Raw genomic sequence first — 14,270 nt, 5'->3', positions numbered from 1 at the left:
ACTTAATGACGATATATTTATAATTTAAATAGTATTTTAAAATCATGTAGAGTTTAATTTAAAATTAAATACAAAGATTTCAAACTAAAACAGTTTTAAGCAACCAATTATTTTTACTCACTTGCAGACCAAGAAAAAAAAAGTTGTAATACTTGTAAAAAAATACCCACATAGCTGAATTAAAACAAAACATTAATAATTTTTCAGCTCACTTCTTATTCTTCTTTCCCATCTTAACTTTAATTCCAGTTGTTTTCTGTCTGGACAGGAGAGCAGTTAATGACTGGACATGATAGGAGAAGACTGGACACTTACTGGCTGAGCTGTGCAGCACCAGGACAGCGAGAGAGAAGATGGACAGGCAGCTCTCCATTGTCATCAGGACAGAGCGCAGCTGAGACCCCTGTCTTCACCCCTGAGCCCACAGGGCAACTGAGCTGCTGCTCCACAACCCAGACCCCCAGTAACAACACAGCCCCCCGCCCCGCCAATCACACACAGCACTGCCTTTTCAGACTGATAGCAGGAACCTCTCACACAGGCGGGACGGCCAATCACACAGGGCCCTTTCAGTCTTCTCCATATATATCAGAGACACATCACTGTTTCCTCTCCCTGAAGACACTCCCAGCAGTGCGGAGGAGAGGAGAGACAGGAGCAGCTCTGTGTCTCACTGGAGGAAACACAGATACAGATACAGACAGCAGGGCTGCAGGTGCTGCAGGGGCAGGAAGAGATCAGATATAAACACGAAAAAAATCTCTTCAGTTCTAGACAAGTATTATAATTTTAAATCAGTATCAAGATAATCAATTATGTATATATAGTCCTGTGATGCTTGTTGTCTGTATCAGTGACTGGTTTCCTGAATATGGTCCTGTGTCTCTTGCTGTCTGTGTTCCTTGTTCTTTGGTGCTGTGGTCACTATAGTGGACAGTGACTGTAATGACTGTTTTCCCTTGTTTCTTGGTGCTGTGGTCACTATAGTGGATAGTGGCTACACTGAATGTGTTCCTGTGAACTGTAGTCACTGCAGTGGAGAGTAGATATAATGACAGTGCTCCTGTGTTTTTGGGAGCAGGCGGTACTGCAGTGGACAATGGCTTTAATTACTATATTTCTGGGTTTCTATGTGTTATGTTCACTAAAGTGGACAATGGCTGTAATGACTTTGTTCCTGAGATTCTGCACCTATGGTCACTATGGTCACTGCAGTGGACAGTGGTTTTAAAGACCCTGTGCCTTCAGATCAGAGATTTGGATATTTGTGTACTGAGAGCTGTGGTCTCTATAGTGTACAGTGACCACAATGACTGTAGAATTGTGCTGACCCTATTTCTTCCTGTGGGTTCCTGTGTCATTGTGATCTGTGATCCACGCAGTGGACAGTGGTTTCAATGGCTGTGTGAGTATCCAGTGACTGGTGTCCTGAATAAAGTCCTGTGTGTCTTGCTGTCTGTGTTAGGCAGGGTCCAGTGACTGGTGTCCTGCAGTGAGTTACAGAGAAGTTGTTGTATCTCCAGACAGCAGTGCCCTCTGGTCCTGTTCAAGGACAGTGTGAGGAGAGCCTGTCCTCTAGGGGGTAGTGAGGTCACTCAGGTCAGCACAAGAATACAGAGACAAGGTGGATAAAGTATGAACTGTCTGTCCAGTGGCTATCATTGGAGACCAATAATTTAAATGAAAAGAAAAGAAAAGCCAAGCATACTCTATATGCCTCTATACTGAGTCTGGTGGACAGCAGCTCTTCCAGCTGAGTGCCTCAGACCCTGAGTCTGTCCCTGTGCAGCTCCAGTTCACACAGATGTTCCAGCCCTCTAGTTGTTGCCTCAGTGTATCTCTGTGTGGAGCTGACTGTGTGATTGAGACTCTCAAATAGCACAGTGGAGCTGAACTGATACTGATACCCTGATACAACCCCAGGCTGAACAGAGTGAGGACATGGCTCACCTCCTCCTTATTATTAGTAGTGTTAGTAGCTGTAGTGATAGCAGTATTTGTAGCAATAACAATAGTTCTTGCAGCACTAATTATATTAGTAATACTAGCTTTAGTAACATTAGTAGTAGCAGTAGGAGTAGCAGTAAAATCTTCTTAGTTGCTGTTGTATCAGTGGCAGCAGTAGTAGTAGCTGTAGTAGAAGTAGTAATAGTAGTAGTATTAGTAGTTATTCTATATTTTTACTCTTCAGTTCAACAATATAGCAGAGCTGTGTTGCAGCTTCACTATAATAACTGCAGCAGGAACAGAAGAGCAGGAGTCAGTTTCAAAGTCGGAAAAACAGCATAATGAAAATTCAGTCCTTGTTAAGACACCCAGTGAGAACACAACTCATTTCCTCCTTATTAATAATAGCAGCAGTAGTGGCAGTGGCAGCAGTAGCAGCAGTAACGGTAGTACCCGCAGCAGTAGGAACAGTAATAGCTTTAGTAGCATTAGTAGTAACAGAAGGAGTATCAGTAGTACTTTTTGCAGCTTCACCATAATAACTGCAGGAGCAGAAGAGCAGGAGTCAGGTTCAAAGTATAAAACAACAACAAAATTATTAATAAGAAACAATCAGTCCTTGTTAATACAGCCTAACAGCTGTAATTTAACGCATCAATCCCTGATAGGCCAGGGTGAAACATTTTCATATAATGACATGACAACATATATGTCCTTCTGTAAAAGTTGTTTTCAGCAAACCTGCACTTTCTCTTCACTCCAATGTCTTTAGGAAATGGGCCTGTTTTCTCAGAGCTGTACTGGAGCTACAGGTCAGAATGCAGTGAGTCTGTGGTTTGTGCTCCCCTGAGCTCTTCCAGCACAGGAAGCCAGGCTGTACTGTGAAGCTGTGGGTATCAGTGTGATGAGGCAGCTGAGAGCTGAGCTGTACAGGGAGACACGCAGGAGAGCCCAGTGTTCAGAGCTCAAGTGCTGCACAGGGAGACACACAGGGGTGCCAAGTGTTCAGAGCTCCAGTGCTCCACAGGGAGACACAGGAGAGTCCAGTGTTCAGAGCTGCGTGCTGCACAGGGAGACACAGGAGAGTAAAGTGTTCAGAGCTCCAGTGCTGTACAGGGTAACAGGTTCTCTCCTCACACAGCTCTCTCATAGTCTCTCACAGGGCTGAACAGGACGGAATGTTCCTGTCAATATAGAGCTCAGAGCTACAGCTTAGAAAAGCCTCCTGTCTCTTGTGGTCACAGTGTGGTTGAACACCTGCACTGTCTTCCTGCTCCTCTCTCCTCTCTCCCCCTTCCTACCTCTCTCGCGGTGTGTGCTCTTATCTGTCCATCTCTCTTTTTCCTCTTCTCTCACTCTGACAGTCTGTGCAGAGTGCAGAGTATCTGAAGGGGATGTAACACCACTTGGCAAATTAAAAAAAATCTCAGAAGCAGAATAAAAAAAAAACTCCTCTCAGTCAGATTCACAGCTCAGACTCACGCACAGAGCTCTGGGTCCCTCAGTACTTTACACAAACTCCTCCGTCCTGAACAGACAGAAGCTCATCTTCATACTGTTCTCTATCCTGACAATCCAGAACCAGAGGACATTCAGACAATCAGTGCTGCTACATGAATAATATCAGACGGAACAGCCTGGATTCAGGTCACATCTCCCCCTTTTCTCCTTCCTCCCAGCCCTCTTAGAGACAGAGAAGAGCTCCTGGTTCTCCTGTCTGTGAACTGGGCTCAGGGGTCACTGATCTGGCAGCTGTGGGCTCTGTTCCAGGTCAGAAGCAAGACGTTTCTATTAACCCTTTCCAGGACATCCAGCACTTCAGTATTACTGCCCTGATTCATTGTGTGTACTGTAAGTCAGCCTCCAATCATCTTTCAGAAACATTTTGACAAATAATTGAACAGCAGTCTGATTATGTGATTATTGTGACTATTTTGACTTCTTATTACTTATTTAATTCAACCTCCAAACATCTGTCAGAAATGTTCTGACTCACAATTGAGCGATTATTATTACTTATGTAATGAACAACACCAGTATTTATACTCTTATCAGTGTATTATGATTCTCAGCAGCAGCAGACCGATGGTCGTGTCTACAATAGTGACTACTGTAGTTGACCAGTCTTTAGCTCTGAGCAGTGGGACTCAGATCACACAGAAGACCTGTCTGTGTGTGATTCCACACAAACCCTGGGATTCAGCAGCTCCCACATGTCTTTCACAGAGAGTCTTATAAATCTACAGTTAAACAGAGTCTGATAACAATTATACAGCACACCTGAAGAAGGCTCCACGGCCGAAACGTTGGGTTCTCTTTCTTCTTTTTTTCAGCATGGAATAAACCTATTACTTGTTCCTTTGCATTATACAGTTAATTCAAGTTAACTGCTGTGGAAATGAGTGCTGGGAGGAAATAAAACCAGGAGATCCACTTGAAACTCCAGGATTAGGAGTCTGATCCTCCAGGCTTCTATTTTGTGGAGATTCGTGTAAAACGCTTAAAAGCGCTTATTATAGAGACCTGTGCTCTTTCTCTTCTGCTCCACAGGAGTATGCTTTATAACGCATTAATCTGTGAAGTAAACTGTTTTTTTCTGTTTAATGAATTTCATTCCTCGGGTTGTCGTTCTCCTTCTCAAGCTGTTATAAATCGCTTCTCTTCACAGCCCGGTGTGTTCTTTTTGGAGATCTTATATCTGTAAGAAATGCTCCCCGGGCTCCGGACAGGAGTCTTCTCCAGCGGAGACGCGCTCTGCTCTGTCAGAAAGAGCCCTGTGACGTCACAGACTCCAGCCAGAGGGCCGGGATCAGAGAGCGAGACCGCGGGAGGCACGCTGAGCGAACGGAGGAGAGATATTGATCACTTATCTAACGACAACCAATTAATTCAACTGAAGAACCGTAGAATAAACGATTAACTTCACCGATTGGTGAGTATTGATTATTTCCCCGTTCTTGACCCTGTTTTAAATATCTAGAAAACAGTCAATACCGCCTGTATCGATCAATTACCATAGTGCCGTTAGTGTTAATAATGTTCAATCCGAAATTAAAGAATGATAAATGTGATAAATTTGTGTATTAGTAGTGTAGTAGTAACTTTGTGTTATTGTTAGTAATTATGATAGTGTTAGTCATAGTGATAGTGTTACTGTCGTAATATTAGTGGTATTTGTGTTAGTGTTTGTTATAGTGTAACTGTAGGTAAGAGTGTATGTGGTGTTCGTCAGTGTGTGAGTGTGTGTCTGTGAGTATGTGTACTGTCTGTGTGTTTCTGTAAATGTGTGTGTATCAGTGTGTGGGTGTGTATCTCTGAGTGTAGTGTCCACAGTATGTGTGTGTCTGTGAATGTGTGCTAGTTTGTATTTGTGCATGTATGTGTCTGATTGTGTGTATAAATGTGTATGGTGTTAGTCAGTATGTGTAGTGTCTGTGTGTGTGTATGTGTGTGAGTGTGTAGGTGTACTGTACATTGGGTTGCTGTAAGTGGAGCACTAATAAGCCCAAAGCTCTACTTATTATTTTACAAGAGAATGCACCTGACAAGCTGGACAGTATGCTTCTCAAAGCGCTTTACAAGATAACAACAACAATAACAACAACAACTTACAAGTTCTGGGAGGAAAAATATTATCTATATTAATAATAATAAACGTTATTTTATATAGCGCATTTAAAGGTGGCTTCTCAAAGCGCTTTACAGGATAACAACTGATGAAACAACAGTGGCTGGGGATTGAAAATACCTGTGAAACAGGTTTGTTCACAAACAATGTACTGTAGGCACAGAGACTCAGTAGCAATAGCAATTAGCAATATCAAAATAGCAATATTATGGACACACAATTGACTTTAAAAAAAACTTTTTTTTGACAGCTGTTTTTTGTTGACAGCTTGACACAAGTTTATCAGTGAAAAGACCACGAGCATTTTTCCTCCCCGCTACATTCTCAAAGTAGAATAGAATTTATTATTAGCACAATTTATTACAGTGCTAAATTTATATTATATTATTGATTATTGATTACTAATAATTTATGCTAAGACCTAGCTTTCTTAACACGAGAAGTACTACTGTAAGCAAAAAAAAGGGGTTTTGGAGGGGGGGAGGTGTCTTTCGCTTGAAGACTCACCCCCTTCTACTTTGAAAATACCTGTGAAACCGGTTTAATTCGTCACAGCCAGCACTCCCGCAGAGAGTGATGAAAACCATGCAGTGCTAGGCGAATGCACATTAATGCGTTGGGCTTTTGGGCTCAGGTGGATTTGCGCCCTACAGTTCAACCTGCAGTACCGCTGTGTACTGTACATACAGTACGAACATGTGTTATTTTGAAATATAAAAAATGTCAATATACTGTAGTGTCTATAATATTTGCTATTTTAGTTTTTCAAATACATGTTTCTGTTAAAAGAAAACTCAGCAATGGATTAATTGCTGGATTTGAAAACCCAACCTCAAGCTTATATTGTAAATCTGTCGCTTAAGCCATGACACCACTGAGGCAAGTCATGTGACACACACTGAAACAGCAATACAGATATTACAGTAATATGGTCGGAAGGTCAACCACATGTAAGACTTTGGTGCTTAAAATGTTTAGGGAGAAATGGAGTATTGGTGTGTATTTTTTTCTTTAAAATACCAATAACAGCAACATACAGTTTACATACATACAGTTGTTTATGTTCCTAAATTTATATAGTTTATGACCTTTATGACCTTCGTTGTGCTCCTCTGCGTTTTATGCTTAGCTACTAAAATTTCCCTTTAGTGGTAAAATTCCATATACATATTCAATACTAAGTGGATTAAAATGTGCACAGTAAAGAGATTAAATGATTAAATCTTTTTACTAACGACCAATACACTACATTATCTTCCATGTCGCATTAACATTGAAATGTTTTTTTTACAAGTATCAAAAGAAGCGATACACAACCTGTCTCCTCTATAACTCTTTAGTTTACAGAGAAATTCCACCAGAGCCTCACAACATTGTCTAATAATACTCTTCTTGTGTCTAATTTTTAGTTAAGCAGGATTTGAGCTGCAAACCATAACAGACCAAAAAACAGAATCCACCTGCGATTCGGGTGTTAACAAAACGTGTTTACAAAGAAAGTGAAATACAGTAATACTACAAGCTATATAGATACATAGATTTAGATATTTAGATCCTTAAATTAATATCATTATTAATTTCTTTAGATACGTGATTACATATTATATTCTCCATAATAAAACAGATAATTCTGGTCCTGGAATCTGACTGGCCGACACCCTTCTGAAGTGGTACCATAATCTCTGGTATATGGACATTCCAGAAATGTAACTTTTTACTGTGTGATAAATTTTTAAGACTACTTCTTAGCGTAGATAAGAAAGCGTAGATAAAAAAGCTTGGATTCTCATGTATCTGATTCAAGTATCTTTTAATACAGTCTTTGTTGTGCTCTTGAGGATCCTTGTGATATTTCGAGCTCTGGTTGAATGATACAGTGTTGCAGTTTAAATAATTTTCTTTGTTAGAAATTATTAAATGCTCTGTTAAAAGCAAGGGAGTTTTTATGTCCGTTATAGTAAAAGAAAATGCCTGACAAAGTAGGGCTTGGACAGTTTCCAGGTGCTTGTACAAATGTGCTAAAGAAATGAACAAAAAAAGTTATTTATTACTTTATCATATTGGCTAGCCTGTCCTCGTTAGTTAGATCACAAAATGCTATGGTGTTTGTCAAAGAAAAAAATAAAAGTATTTTTGTTTAAAATGGCGGTTAGAAAGAATGTGGACCAGTGTAATACTTTGAGTTTACAGCTTGTCCAAAGTCATTCATTATTAATACTATTAGTAATATCTTCGGGAAAGGCTTTGATGCATAAAATATTTCTGCATAATTAAAATATTTATGATAAAGGTAGGTTGTGTACTTTTGTCCATCTGAGCAATCTTGCTTTCATAAAATATACCAACTTTTTAATGACTGATGATTAACATGCTGTAATACACAGTTTAAATTTAAAAGGTCAAATGCTGTACATGAGAGGTTAAGCTTTATTGGCTCCTCCTGGTGGTTTTACAAGGTGATTCCGGATACTTTCCAATATGACGTCAAATGACGCGTTACACCGCGTGATACTGCGTGAAACTGCGTTTTGATGCGACACGCCCGCCTTGGTGTACCACCAAATACCCCACCCATTTTGAATGGCTGCATCTGTATGTCGGTGCTGTGGGACACCTGGCATCATCTTACACAATGAAATTTCGCAAGACCTGCAGCAATCAGGGACATTTTCCCTCTGATTGTTTAATGTCTCCCATGTGCTTACCACTATGAACCTTCTTGTACCACAGGTGCCTCACTCCCAGCTCTTGCTTTGTGACAGCAGTCGGATGTGAACAGGAGACTGGGCTTTCTGAGCCCAGTTGGAGGGCTGGTTACAGGCCCTTTCACCTCAGCCTGACCGCTGCTTGATTTGGGCTGTGGTGAACAGTGGGAAGGATACCCTGTGGAGATTGAGGAACATGGGGGTGTTTATAGACATCGAGGTTCCAGTGAAGGGAGCAGGTAGCCTGGCCCTGTTCATTATTAGAGACAGCTTCAGTGGTGTGAAAAAGTGTTTGCCCCATTCCTGACTTCTTATTTTTTTGCTTGTAGGTTTGGATTTTTTTTCCCTTAATAATAAAAACCTTCATTTAAAAACTGCATTTTGTGTTAACTTGTGTTATCTTTGTCTAATATTTCAATTTGTTTGATGATCTGAAACATTTCAGTGTGACAAACGTGCAAAAAAATAAAAAAATCAGGAAGGGGGCAAACACTTTTTCACACCACTGTATAACCTAATGAGATGGTTTCATGTATATTGTTTTGGGTATATTTATTAAAGTTTCCTACTTTGTGAATATTTGTATTTGTTTGTGAAATTAAAATAAAGTTCTTAAAAATAAATAATAAATAAATTGAAGGTTTTCTGAAGTCAGAAAGCCAATTTATTTGGTGGAAAAACAGATTGGTGAAGCTCCTCCTCTTCCTTACCTTACAAGGAGAATTACAAGGTCATCTCCAGAGCTACAATCTAACAGTTGCAGTCACTATCCAGTGTATTTGTTTACATTTTTTGTTTCTGGCATAGCTGTCATATTAATTATGCTAATATGTAACTTAACTCCAGTATGAATAACTAGAAGAGGAGATCAACTCCATTCCAGACCATGGGAGACTTGTGATTGGCTGGGCCAGATCTCTCATTTGCATATTGGATTTAGAAATATAACACTAAACCCTCTTCTTGCATGGATTTAATTTACACCAAGAGTCACCTACTGTGTATTGCCACTTCAGTTTTTTATGAGTAGTTGGGATTACCAGTTGACAGGCTTTATTTGTTGAATTTTAAATCGTCTTGTATTATCACCCTGACTGGCCTGTACTCAAAGTTTGGTAAGGTACGTGTGTTTTTATTTCCTTTACCAAGTGGAATTTCTCTTTTAGTTTTGTCTAGAAGGCTTTCTGAAGTCAGGAAGCCCATTTTTGGTGAAAAAAAGGTATTGCACTTGGATATCATGATAAAGCTGTGTGTTTCCATACAATCTAGCAGTTATGATTCCTGGTATTTGACTGTCATTCCCTGGGTTCAACCTTAGGTGTGGGAACGTGTCTTTTTTGCCTTTTCGTTTTCAATTGATCAGCACAGTATAGAAAATAGACCCATAAAGCAACGTCAGCAATGAAAAATGTGAGAAAAGTGATCACTTGTTTTAGCTTGCTTTCAAAAACAAACCCTTTGATGTGTTAAGAGAATGTGATAACCACTACACTGCGCAAGGTGGGAATGAGTGACTTGCAGAGAGTGTTGAACTTTGAGAAAAGGACTTTTCTAAGGAATATATTTCCACTTTCTGAAGAGGAGATTTTCTCCATTTCTGTAGTCTGACTTCCTCTATGTTAGAGAGCTGTAGAATGTGGAGTCACCTATCCAGTTCTGGGAACAGTGTAGGTAACAGGTTTAATACTGCCTGATGAGCACAGTAAATTAATACAGCAGAATAAAGACACTGTGAGTATTTGAAGAGAATGAACAATCTTTTACGTCTCGCCACGTCAAATGCTGCTGTCATTTCTGTAATATTGTGATTATCACGTTCATCACACATGCACAAGATCCCCTGTTTGAAATCGGGCAGAAACAGGTGTCTTTTTATCCTCTCACATTTTGCAATTCTGCCAGTGTTTTATGGATCTTGTTTTGTCTTATTGCAAGAATTCGCATTTAATGTGTCATTCATGATCACGTCAAACACCCAGCAGATCATGTCACCTTTCAGATAGTCATTCTTCTGCTTCCTAAATTTCCTAGAGACAGGTCATTTCAGCAGAACTGACAAACTTGGCAAAGCAACCTGATAAGACCAGGTCCTAGAAGTCACTACTCACTGCTGCCTAGAAGTCACCAGTCACTGCTGCCGAAATGCAAGCCCTTCCTCCAGCCTGAAGAAGTTGATCCTACATTACTCATGAGGAAGATGTATCTAACAGACCTCAGAGAGCTGAGCCAGATCACTTCCCTTCTGAATGACATTGCAGTAACACTCTACCACTCCTCTTCGTGCATTCATGCTGGAACTTCAGGAGGCTACTGCAGACAGCAGAGGTTGGATCATACATGGTTGAAATAGCTCAGCTGAGAAAGCCTTAGACTGACACTCTAAAGGTCCCTGGTTCAATCTGGGGTTTTGGCATTTTGTTTCGTTGCGCCATTTGTTCCTCTCTGCAATGCCCTGTGTCCAAAGTCACACTTCCCTTTCTCAGCCTGAATCCCAAACTAGAGTCTTTGTGTCCTTGAGTCCCTCTTTTACCAACACTGATGAAGTACAGAAATAACTTGTTTTGCACTCTTTATGGTGTTTATGGTGGGACCTGTATTTCTCTATGAATTTCCTTAGTGACAGCCCATTTGTTTTCAATATATTTCTGGTGCAGTTATTACATCGGTCTCCCCTGGTGGCTTGTTTTCATATCCCACTTCTGACAATGACTTTTCTTATGTCACTTTGATGGGAGTACAATTGGAAAAAAAAAACTAAAATGTGTGTAGTTGTTTCCATATCAAACCCGTCTTCCATTTTATACAGTATTCCACAGGAGTGAATCAATTCCTTGTTTAATTTTACAAATGACCCTGCTGTCAAAAAAACTAAATTCCCATGTAGCCAAGGAGTTGAAAAGCAACTTCACTTTGATGTTTTGTGTTGTTATAACTAATTCATCTCCTTTTTTAAAAAAAAAATCTGTAGAAGAAAGGTGTCTCACTCTACAGTTTAAATTGTAAACAGGTCATAGAAAAAGCTCCTTAGCTCCCTGTCAGGAATCAAACCCCACTCTCCTGTATGACAGGCAGGGATTCTCACCATGGTTAAATTGCAACCGTAATAATATTGACAACATTAATAAATGCATATATAATTGAAATTGAAAACATATCTAACACAGCGTCTTTTCCGGTTATATACCACAATGCATTGCTGATATTTGTTATTTGCCATTAAGGTGCCTGTATGCCATTACTGTCATGTTTTTCTCAGCAATTGTCTTTTGATGCGTAAGTATAAATAATGATAATACTATTTGAATACATACAGGTCTTAATATTATTTTGATTAAAAATAGTACGTTAATAAGCAATAAATGACATATAAAATAGTGTGAAGGTGAAGATCACACAAAATCAACTACAAATGTGGGAATTTTACATTTTTAAGATTATAAATTGCATGTAGCACATTAGCAACACTGCAGTAATGCTAATATAACAATAGTGTTAAAAACTCCTGACCTAATTCCTTAAAAGTGCTGATACAAAATGTGAATGATTTCAGAGTTTCGGGTATTGGGTCTCCTGATAGAGATCAGAGATGAACTGAGGCATGTGGGAAAGTGTACAGAACTGGTGAACTCACAATTCTACTTCAAGAGGCTGAGCACAATGGAAGAGTCCTGTACACACAAGTGAGTCCTTGACAACATGGACAATCAAAACCTACTGGTATGATATTATATTCTTTCTGTGGTGTATTCACTACTAGTATTCTAGGTTACAGATAGGTCATTATATGACAGCTTCCATCTGATTAATAGGATCCATCTCTGGCAAACATTCTTATTTTTAGTTTATAATTTATAATCTTGCTAATCTTTTAATGCCAAAATAAAGTGTTTTATAAAAAGCTTCATGTTCTAAAAAGTTACTACAACTTTTGAACTTTGAAATATGGCCACTTTGTATTCTAGGACTGAGCAAATACTGCAGAAAAGTGGAGTTAAAATGTGAACATGTGTAATGGGTATGTCTGATTAGTTGATTAGTGAAGATCCAGTAGTAAAAATAGCTTCTAATATTATTTCTAATATAATATTATTTCCAGATAAACCAACTTTGGAGAGTAGGCAACAGTGATGTCAGAGAGAGTGTGTTCACAGTGTTGTCAAGGTATTGCTTATGGATTTTTTAAATGATTTTACATTACATTGTTACTTTAATCAAGTTAAAATATTCACAACATTTAGCTTAAAGATACCTTGTTAACCACTGAATTTACAAGGTGTAAAACTGCAAAATTGTCTCTTAAAATATAAGGATTACAGTAGTGCATTTGATACTAAATAATGGAGTAAATAAACATTGAGTGAAAACTCGCTTGAGAAATGTCTAAGCTCAGTCATAATTTGGTTTTCAGACTTAAGACAAATGAACTGATGATGGAATTCAACTTCGCTGGCACAAACCAGAAAGATCAAAGACAAAAGAGGTGCCCGGGAGACACAAATCTTTTTAGAGCAATTAAAGGTACTCTTATTCTATGTTGTATTTTCAAACTTTGGGTACTCTTTAATTAGGACAGACTTTATTGCTCAATTACTATGATGCAAGCTAAACTTAATACATTGATTAAGCTTTGAGCTTAGTAAACCTTAATGGTTCTTTTTTGAGATTATATTCAAGAAGAGATTAATCATCATTTATCTGAGTACTAATATTATAAAATTTTTCCTAGCTGTGGTGCTGAAGTCCCACCGAACAGCAACAGAAAAATAAATAAAGGAGCACACAATGCGTTATTTTAAGAATGCGTATGCAAGGCAGTGGGCCTGGAAGTCTGGACACTTGGACAGTTGCTGATCCTAACTGTTAGGACAATTGAACAGGGCTTTGAAAATGGTGAACAGTAAAAATCGTCTTAACTTCACAATGTGATAATAATTTATTGGAGATATACAAGTTGTAAATTTTAAAACTTATATTTGAATCAAAATGTGGTTTTGAGTTAAATACTAGCGTGTTCACATAATTAGTTTGTGTTTGTAAATATATTGCCATGTTACTAGAATTTGTAGCTGAAGTTTACTAGTTGTGTTTTTTTATTTTTGATGATTAGCCATATGTTTATTACAATATTGTATATAATGTATAATTTGAGCTAGATATTTTTTAAGAGTGAATGATTGTATGTTTTCAGAATAAATTTCTAAACCAAATAATTGGCTTGATTTACTGGTTTCGATGCCTATAAAACCTATCTTTGATGTATAATAGACCTTTAACCATATATGTATTATAGTCCTCTAAAGTTATCCGTATAATAGAACTCCAACAATTTATGTATAATGGACATATAATCATAGATGTATAATTGGTGTATAACAATATACGTATATTAGAATTTCATTCTAGACTAATTACGGACCACATTTATACGTCTAAGGTATGTGTTTAATAGACGTTAATTCTACATCTTTTGCCCACTGGGATTGACCTTCTTGAGACTTGGTGGGAATACAAATGCTTTGCATGTATCGAATTATAGCACTTAACAACTGAGTACCTGAGTTGATATCACCGGGCAATTTCCAATAATGACCAACATCATTAACTTCAAGGAAAAATAAGATTCACACATGGAGTTTTATCTTGGAATGGAGGGCGGGAGAATTCGTTTATACTCCCGTTGCATCTTGAGCTAAACTATTTTAAAAATTTTGCAGATTTGCTCAAGACACTTGTAATCGCCTTAAAGAGAGTTTTCATGAAGACGTATGTCGGCTAGCTCTCCACTGTTAATTGACAGGACTTTTGAAGAAACTGTTCTCATACAACCAACATACAAATTACAAATCTTAATGAACATGAAGGGAAATCTGTGTTGTAGAATAATATAAAACTGTCACTACACATGATTGAGTCCTTGAGTCTGGCACCTAAGACCACTCAGCCATCCTAACAAGCAGTGGAGGCTGGGGTGTTGAATGTGCCCGTTGTTT

At 38.6% G+C, this 14,270-nt stretch overlaps 1 non-coding gene and 1 pseudogene across 1 annotated transcript; both read left to right on the top strand.

Annotated features, from left to right (window-relative positions):
* The window catches only part of LOC138242338 (zinc finger protein 850-like), a 1,462,105-nt pseudogene that overhangs the window by 877,596 nt on the left and 570,239 nt on the right, over window positions 1-14,270 (top strand).
* Window positions 9,427-9,483, top strand: LOC138243878 (U7 small nuclear RNA). The gene has a single exon (XR_011192496.1). It is a non-coding gene; the product is annotated as a U7 small nuclear RNA (small nuclear RNA).

Source organism: Lepisosteus oculatus, chromosome 14 (assembly GCF_040954835.1).
Source record: "Lepisosteus oculatus isolate fLepOcu1 chromosome 14, fLepOcu1.hap2, whole genome shotgun sequence".
NCBI classification, from domain to species: domain Eukaryota; kingdom Metazoa; phylum Chordata; class Actinopteri; order Semionotiformes; family Lepisosteidae; genus Lepisosteus; species Lepisosteus oculatus.
This window is presented reverse-complemented; position numbering and strand designations above follow the sequence as displayed.